This window comes from Convolutriloba macropyga, chromosome 7, assembly GCF_964194025.1.
Source record: "Convolutriloba macropyga chromosome 7, txConMacr16.3, whole genome shotgun sequence".
Classification (NCBI taxonomy): domain Eukaryota; kingdom Metazoa; phylum Xenacoelomorpha; order Acoela; family Convolutidae; genus Convolutriloba; species Convolutriloba macropyga.
Window position 1 is genome coordinate 52,486,485 of NC_134474.1, and position 9,835 is coordinate 52,496,319.

The 9,835-nt window shown below is 37.2% G+C and overlaps 1 protein-coding gene across 2 annotated transcripts in view; it reads left to right on the forward strand.

Moving 5' to 3' along the window:
• Window positions 1-9,835, forward strand: part of LOC142343148 (peptidyl-prolyl cis-trans isomerase-like) — a 615,561-nt gene that overhangs the window by 372,044 nt on the left and 233,682 nt on the right. The gene's annotated exons all lie outside the window — the stretch shown is intronic.

The window sequence follows — 9,835 nt, forward strand, 5'->3', positions numbered from 1 at the left end:
TAGGAGTTTTGGGTGTGTATGGTCTGTGTTCTTGTTGACGTCGTTGGTTTTTGGTCGCGAGTTTGACTAACTTGTCTTTTGACCACTTTGTTTCAACTTTAGGTTTTCTGTTGTAAGTTGATTTCTTCGTTGGAGTTTGTTTTTGTTTCAGTTCCGCTGATTGTTGTATTTGTGTGTTGGAGGACGATGGTCCTTGGAGTGGGCTTGTCCTTGTTGTAGCTTTGGCTGCTTTTTCTTCTTCTAAATAGAATTTACGTATTTTTTCTTGGTTTCGTTTATATTCCCCTACGGTTTTACACCCTACCATGTGAATTAGTCGGGGTTTTGGTTCCGGAGGAGGGAGTGGTTTTGTTTCAGTAGCTATTGCTATATCGTTTTTTCTTATTACTGTATTTTTTCTTCTTGGTGTGTCTATAGTTATCGTGTGTGGGGAGTAGCCTGTTATTGTACCATCTGGTATAATGTTCCATAGGGGTGCCAGCGTTTGTCTTGGTTCCTTAGTTTTTCGCATAATTGTTTTTCGTGCTACGTTTTTATTATTATAGATTATTTTTGTTGTTTTGTCTCCTATGGAGAAATGAAGTTCGGAAGGTGATATCTTACGTGGTTTCGTTAGTGAGAGCGGAATGTTCTCTGAATCATCCGAGTCTATTTCCAATGGAGTTGTGGTGACTGGGGAAGGGCATGATGAGTATTGAATGTCTAATTCTTCTTCTGATAGACCGTCTCGTCTCCACATCTCTTCTGGAGTTAGTACGTTGTGGCGTAGCAATTTCTTGTCTAAACAACGTAATTTGAGTTTGTTGTAATTCAGGTTTTTTGAAGATGGTTTGCTTAGTATATTCGACAGTTCGGTGTTTGGTTTTCTACCGAAGTGTGCTTCAAATGGAGTTGTTTTTGTTGTTCTATTAGGAATTAGTCTAATATTTTCTATTATGTTTGCCAGTCTAGAGCTTAGTGTTTCGTTGCTCCATTCGGGATCTATGTCGAGTACAGCTAATCTGCGTTTTATAGTTTGAATCAAACGTTCGACCATGCCTGTGCCTCTGTGGTCTCCGGCTGGAGCTAATATTAGTTTTATATTTTTGTTTTTGCAGAAGATTTCAAACTCTTTTGCTTTAAAAGCTTGGGCTTGGTCGCATCTTATTGAACGTGGTATGCCGTGTTGTTTGCAATACCTCTCTAGATAGTCTATTGCTGTTTCAGTATCGCAATTATGAAATATTTCTGCGTGAGGATATCTAGATAGTCGATCTACTGTTACTAAAATGTAGTTATTTTGTGTGTTTTCTTTATGCGGGATTGGGCATGCAAAGTCCATTTGGATTTCTTGGTTTGGTTCGACTAGGGATGGGAGTAGGCCTAGGTTGTTTTTTGATATGAGTGCTTTTAAGTTTTTACCTTTGTCTATACAATGACCCCATCCTTGTGCTTTGGAAGTGATGTCCGAGTGGATGTGAGGCCACCAGACTAATTTGGGTGTTTTCGATGAATTGCGTCCATAACCATGAATTTTAATTTATTTGGGATAACTAATCGGTTGTCATAAATGAGACAGTTTGATGGGGAGACGAATAAATCTCGTCGTATACGGTAGTAGATGGGATTTACTTTCTTTAGGTCTTCCCAGTTTTTTGTAAGTACTAGATCTATGATTGGTTTTAGTTCTTTGCTTGAGGCTTCAGCTATAATTTCCTCATTGAATACTTTATTCAAATTTTCTCTGTACGTTGGGGTAGGAATTTCTGAATGGGCAGTAAATAGTTCTTGGTGTTTCGTGGGATCAATTGGGTCTAGGCCGCGTCCTTTATTTGAATGGGCCTCTGTTTGTGTGGATGAATTTACTAGATTTTTGGGTTGGATTGTTTCTGTCTCCATTTGGAGTTTTTTGTTGGGGGCACGTTGGCGTTTTGAAATGGGAATGGAATATGTTTCTTTATTCGGATTATTTCGCGTTGTTATGGCGACTAATTCGGGAGTACTGTTTATTGAATTTGTTTGAATTTTTTGTGAGATAAATTTTGAAGTAGTTAATAAGTTGGAATGAAATGAGTGCGACTGTAATCTGTGTGTATTAAGGCAGAAAGCGTTGTTTCGATCGCTGCGTGTTTGGTTGAGATATATGACGTCATTATTGTAGACTTGTTTTGTGTCTGAGCTATGCGCGTTTACATTTGGAGTTAAATCGTTCTTATTTAGGTTGAATTTAATTTCGTCTATTGCGTTTATTACAAAATTGTTGTCCTCTATGTTTGGAGTTGGTGCTACTCCTGATGGATTGCTGCTTAAATAATCAGCGAAGCCCATATTTTTGCCAGGGACATGTTCAACTGTAAAATGGAATGGGAGTAGACGATCTACCCAGCGTGTCAGTCTACTTTGATATGTTTTATTACCCCTGTTTTCTTTCAGTGCTGAAAGTAGCGCTTGATGATCCGTTTGGAGTAAGAATTGAGAGCCGTATAGATAATATTTGAAATGTTCTAGCGACCAAACAACTGCTAGTATTTCTAGTTCGTTAGTGCTACGGGTTTCCATATGTTTTCGCTACGGGTTTCCATATGTTTTCGTGTTTTTGTTCTAGACAAGCTCCGAGTCTTTTTTTGCTTGCGTCGCAACGGACTCCTGTTTGTTTATTTGTGTCGAAATGTTTGTTTTCGGTAATGCTTTGGTTTTGAGTTTTTATTTTATTGAATGCCTCTGTATGGGTGTCGTTCCAAGCGAGTTTATTTTGCGATTTTGTATTTGCCTTTGATGGCAGTGGTCGAAGGGGTTCTGATATATGAGCGAGGTTGGGTAAGAATTTTATAAGATGATGTATACAACCCATGAATGATCGTAGTTGTTTTAGAGTTTTTGGTTCCTCTAATTTTAGTCTTTAATCGCCTCGCATTTAGGTTTTGTTGGAGTTACTCCATATGGAGTTACTTTAAACCCTAGCCATACTATGTCTTCTTTTGCGAATTCGCATTTTTGTAGATTTATCGCTAGGTTTTCGTCATTCAGTTTTTTCAGTATTTTATCCAGTTCGTTTTCGTGTTCCTGTAAGTTTCCCTTGGTTACGACGAGTATATCGTCAAGAAATGCAAATTTTGTTGTAACATTTTGTAATGTTTTGTCTATTGTTTTTTGAAATGTTGCCGGCATATCTGTAAGTCCATAAAATCCATTGATAAAACGGTATGTACCTGTTGCTCGGCCTCCTAGTATGTTAAAGTTACAGTGTTTTTGTATATTTTCGTCCAGTGGAATTTGGTTATATGCATACTTTAGATCAATTTTTGAGAAGAAGTATTTTCCGGGTAGGTTTCTCCGTTCGGAGATATAGACTGCCACTGAATCTATTAAGTGGTCAATGCTTTGCATTTGATATTTGTTTTTGTGGATGGCGTCGTTAAGTTTTTTCGAATCTAGGGCTATTTTGACGCTTTTGTCTTTTTTCACTGTGATTACCACAGGACTTATGAATAGGTCATCTGGGCATTTTTCTAATTTTATTATTTGTCCATCGTCAATTAATTTCTTCAGTTCGAGTTCCACTTTGTCCAGTAGGTGAAGTGGGACTCTTCGACCTTTGTGTTGAGATGGAGTATAGTTTTGTCTGAGCAATGATTTGGCAATATGGTTCTTTGATCGACCTAACCGTGTACATAAGTGTGGATATTTTTGGAATATCCACTTGATAATGTTTTTCTCTGTTTGAATATTCAGAATAGTGTGAACTTGCTTACCGTGAGGTTTTTCTGCTTTTAGTGTAATGCCCAGTTTGGTCAGTACATCTCGTCCCATTATGTTGTTTGTTTTGTTGTCCACGACTAGTATCCTGCAATTTTTGGCGTTCCAGGATCCGGATTTTAGCTCCATGTGGAGTACTCCTTTGATTGCTATGTCGTTGTTGTTAAAGCATCGGTATTTTGTTTCCTCGTTATAAGGGTGTATTACTGCATTGTCGATTTTGTTTGAAATTTCCAATGCTTTTTGTGTGTTAATAAATGATCGAGGGGAACCTGTGTCTGCTAGCCAGTGGATTTTTTCTGTCTTTGTAGTTGTTTCGACCCAGAACTCTCCGTTTGTACTCTTGTTTATTTGGTCGTTCTTCTGTGGGTTAAACTCCATTGGGCGGATTAGATTTATGTTCGCCCAGTCTTCGTGGAGTTCTTTGATGTAGATAGCCGCTTCTGCGTCTACGCTTTCTTCTGTTGAGTCTTCTTGGCTGTTTTCGTTTTTCACATTTCTGACTCTTCTTGACTGGGGCGTTGCATACTGGCCTGGTGTTGTTAGATGTGGTCTACGAGGTGTTTTTCTTTCTGGCATTTTCGCTATACATCGAGAGGCGAAGTGTCCTACTTTTTTGCAGATATTACACTGCGTGTTTTTTGCTGGACATATTTGTAAGTGCGCCATACTGAAAGGGTTTCCACATTTTCTGCATGGGGTGGTTTTTTGATTTTGTACATTTTGATTTTGTACGTAAATATTATTTCTTTGTTTATCCTGTCTTACGTATGATACTGTGTTCCAGTTAGAATGAGCTTTTTGTATCTCTTGTTGATTGGCAAGTCCTCTCTCCCTGTTGATGGCAAAGTTGAGGACTTGTTGGGCCGTTCTTACTTCCGATAACAGCTCCATTTGGGTGTTGGAGCTTTGCATGTTCGATATGAACAAGTCTTTGACGAGATCTTCTTCGAGGTGATCTAACTTTGCGTGTGATCCGAGTTCCCGGAGTCTACTGTAGAACGTCTCTAGGGATTCGTTGCTCTGTTGGAGGGCTCGAAAGAACTGGAATCTGTCAAATGTTAGGTTCCTAGGTCGAGTAAATGTTAACGACAATTCATTAACCAACTCGTTGGTTGTACATCGCTCTATCCTTGTATGAGGATTTCGTTGGTGGTAGGTTCTGCAACCCTCTCTGCCCAACGAGAGGTATATAAGACTTTTGACCTTTAGGTCTGCTTCGTCCCAGGGAGTGCGATCTATCATAGGTCCCTTGTACTCTATTTGTTTACATTCGTTCTCCCAGTCTACCTTCCTTTTTTCGTTGCGTTGCTCCCTTTGGCGTTCTTCATCTTCAGTTTCGCCTTCAAACGGGTCTTCGTAGGTTGGTAGCGTAGGGTAGAACAATTCTGCTCTCGTGGGCTTTAGTCTTAGTAGTTTATCTACTACCAGATTGTCTCTGGCCATGATTGCCATTTTGAGAGTACCGAACCAAGTACTCCATTCGGAGGGTGGGTTCGCGCCTGATTCCCAGAAAACCGGTGTTCCTAGGGGTGTTTTAGGCGTTGCTGACTGCGCCATGTAATCCGGTAGTTCAGTCTCTAATGCTGAAGTTCCGTAAGGAATATAATCTGTAGACACGTGTGACGTGTTTTGTAGAAGTTCTCCTTGTGGAGTAAGATTATTGCTTACTCTCGATCTATCGTTAATTCCCGGTGACCGTGTCTCCGGAGAGAATTGTATTATAGATGGATAAGAAATCTCTATTTTGGAATCTGGGTAGATTGTGAACTACTGAGCTCTTTAGGCTTATTGAGTTTCTTGATAAAAAGATTTCACGCGTAACACTTCAATTGTTTGGCCACGAACACAACTGTTTCTTAGCGTGTTTTATTTCGTCTGCGATAACTTTATCGCGTGACTCATTGTCACTGTGCGTAACCTGTCTAGCAGGCGTTAAAGTGAACATCAACAACTCTGTCTCCGATTGGAGAATATGAATATGTACAATGCATTAGTTATATAACATATGGTATATCAGAGTTTATAAATTAATACTTTTAGCACTTGGTTTAGATACTACTCAGTAGTCTCTGTATGTCAATTATTATTTTTATTATTATTATTATTATTATTATTATTATTATTATTATTATTATTATTATTATTATTATTATTATTATTATTGTTATTATTATTATTATTATTATTATTACTATTATTATTATTATTATTATTATTATTATTATTATTATTATTATTATTATTATTATTATTATTATTATTATTATTGTTATTATTATTATTATTATTATTATTAATATTATTATTATTATTATTATTATTATTATTATTATTATTATCATTATTATTATAATTATTATTATTATTTTTATTATATGAGAGAATCGAATATTTTCAGCATCGGATTGGTTGGAGAACATTCAGTGTTTCATCTGCCACATTGTTGAACGCACAAATAAGGACATGAACACTCGAAAGTCTAGACATGAACGCAAGAATGTCTGGACATTACCGCGCAAAAATTTTTCGTGCGTTCATAATCAGACTTCCGTGCGTTCATGTCCAGACTTTCGTACATTGATCCCAGACTGAAAAAAAACAAAATTAACCTTCTGGGGATTACATCCTTGCATAAACTTGCAGATCATTGAAGCCAAAGTGTTCAATCCAAAATTCCATATATTTTTTTAAAATTCATAGCTTTTTCGAGAGACTCATAAGCATCTTAGATCCCATAGGCAACAGTGGGTATATATTCAACCTACAGGGCTATGAGACTCTCAGAGCTATGATTTTTATTTTTTTTTTCAATCATTCTAACTTCTAAAACAAATATAAACATCAACATCACATCGTATGCAATGGGGGTTCTAAACTATATAAATACAATTTAGTTGCAGAGTAGACGATTGCATTTGCATCTCCAATTAATCAAAATCCTAATTCAAACGTGTTAAACAGCTCTATTGCATCAGGTGTGGCAATTAATTGCATGTCGCCTGCTCTTTGAAAAAACTGTGAGTGAATCACTAGAGAAAGTTTGCGAGACAAAAGCATGAAATATGTACCTGCAACCCAATTCACACACCTAGTTATGATATTCTTATTTCGAATAATACACATAATAATGGAAGGACCCGCTGCAGTATAGCTGCTTAAATTTTGCAGCCTCTCATGAATCGTTTCTTCGACAAACTTAGGAACCGCTTGACCTAAAAACATTTCGACAATAAAAAACATTTTGTTATTGACTCCTTTGGATGCAACAGTTTCAGTGTACCTATGTTATCAAGCTTAATTTCATCAGCGTTTAATATTTTTTGGCTCCTTCATATTGCCACTGTAAACAAAAAACATTATCTTGTCCCCCGAATGGCCGTTTCCACATTGTTCTGTTGAAGAAAGTTCTTTTCCCCAAACAATTGCGAAGTCACCCGAATAACACCACTGTACATCAGATAGTCTCTGATAACGAAAACGTTGTTGCTTACCTCGTCTATGTTTTATGACCTCAAAATTCAATTTGAGAACAAAAGTTACAATTATATCTATTATTAGAGAACATGTCAAGAGTTTTCTGGCGACAAATAACATTTGGGCTCATTTGTGCTTTTCTTTGGCTTTTCAATCTCATCTACAGACCGCTTGATCATTGAGATCATCTTGATGAGTTTTGGGATTCATTCTAAAAGGTTACTTGCAGTTAGCTTTTTCTAAGTGTATTTTGGACATTATTGCGTGTATTTAGGTTTACTAGAAGAGACCCGAGATTCTTATAAAAATAATAAAAACAAAACTGAATTCAAAGCATACCTGATTTCCACCATCTTAGTTTTGCCCCACTTTGAGGAGTTGCAGTTATGATTTAGGTTTTCTAATGGATCCCATCCAGAGGCATAGCCATGGTATCTCAATTTAGATATAGCCTCCGCCCAAAGAATATTGTCATTTCCCGCCGGAATAATTTAGGATAGATTAGCTGGGTATACCAGGAAAGAGTGTAGGAGAATAAAATTGCATTGTTCTACTTAGCTATATAAGCAAATAATTTTTTCTTGCACTGCTTCTGTCTCGTCTCCCAAGCGTAAATCAAAACTTGACCTCTGGATTTCATATTGCAGTCGTGTGATATGATCTTCCAAAAATCATTTGGATTCGCAAATGTCTTTCCGATAAATATCTTCCTCACAAAAAAGAGGAGATTTGAGAGGATCAGCCTGCACCCAATCGACAGGAAACCATGTTTATCTATAACCAGTGTAGAGATAATCTTAGTCTGTGAATCTACATTTTCTACAGATTCACTGAGCGCATCTTCATTGAACTTTTTCCAAATTCTGTAGTCTAGCTTTAATGGGAACGAAATAATTGATCCACAGTAGAGAACTGCAAGTCTAAAATTTTTTCAAAAAACAACTTAGAAACTTAAAAACACTTAACAAAATTTTTAAAAAATTAACATTCACTTGCGTTTGAAAAGGTAAGAGTGTTCGAATATACGCCTATTTTGGATCCACTTGTTAACAATATTGAAAATATGCAAGTCCCAAAAACAACTATGCGAGAAATTTCTGCCAAGATATTTTTTCGATTTAACTCGTTTAATCTGGTGTTCTTTTGCTTGAAACCTCCGTTCTTGGTCAGCGCAATTTTTAAAGGAAACTTTCACAAACTTGAACTTCGAGAAATTTAAATTCAAGAAGTTTTTTGCTCCATATTATAGCACTGTCAAAATCAGTTAGTAAAACTTTTTGAAGCGTTTATAAGCCAACAGGTTTTGTGTAGTTCACAAAGCAAAACAACTTTTATTCAAAACGGGTTCTGGTAAATCATTTATGTAAACCGACAAAAAAAGAGTGCAAATTTTGACCCTTTTGGTTCGTCCTTGCTTACGTTTACATAACTCGACGTAGGACTTGAAATGACTTCTCACTGCTGCCTGCCTATTAGATACAATGTGAAGGACAGGAAGAATTTTTCATCAAAACCATATTGACAGAGTTTATGGATATTAATTCTGAAATTAATTGTGTCCAACGCGTTTCAAATACGGAGGTTTTGAGAATACATATTGGTTTCTTTTTGCCTCTTGCTCGGAACACAGTTTGTCAAAATAAAAGAGGAGTTGATTTATGGTTGATGGGCCAATTAGAAAAGCAAAGATTGATCATGGCTGCTTTTGAAAGAGGCAAAAACGCACCAACCGAAATGAACAAGGTGATGTCTGACTGTTGGTCTTTATGTTTTGGAACAACTCGTACATGATTATGAACGACTTTCTGAAACTGGGTTGCCTTAAATGTGCTCAATTGTGATTGACTTTGGTTGAGAACGGAATGCAAGAGAAATTCACATGAACAAAAAAATGTCAAGCGAGCATGTCACTGGATTTGCGTGTCCTAAAGGCTAACACACTCAGCCCTCTAATACTCTCTCTTTAACTGTGCTTCTGAAAGGGGGACTTTTATCACTCACAATAGAAGTGATGAGGTGATCACTTTCTATTAGATGCGCTATTGTTGATTTGGTTATTAGCATACGTTCGATACCGACTACCTTCTCATATGGCCTTTCGAACGACACTACATTCAGTAACCTCTATTCTCAGTTGTCTTCCCTTGTTAGCGTTCACACAAATGACCCCTGGAAAATATGTTTAGCTCAGCCTTTTTTCCATTATCCCTGTTCCGTTATACACGTTTGTGTGCGGTGCGTATGATGGAACAGTTATAAACTGAAAGACTGGTTTGAATATTAAACAGAACAGGAGCAGTATTGTTATTAGTTGTACCAGTAGGAGTACAATGACGTGATATGATGCTCTACTTCGGTTTATCTCGGCTTTTTCTCTGATATTCAACATATCCAACGCCGCTGTTTTTATTTATTCCCCCTATCTCTTTCGGAAGCCACCGCACTGCAGTAGAATTACTATAGTGGTGTTGGACAAAAATACTAACTGCTATCAGGCAGAGCTTGAAGCGAGTGTGATCAATTTTAGAGCGTCCCTTATATTTACTATGACATTTAAACTCCTGAAATATTCCCTGTATATGTACGAGCTGGTGTATGCACAATATACAATGGGGGGGGGGGG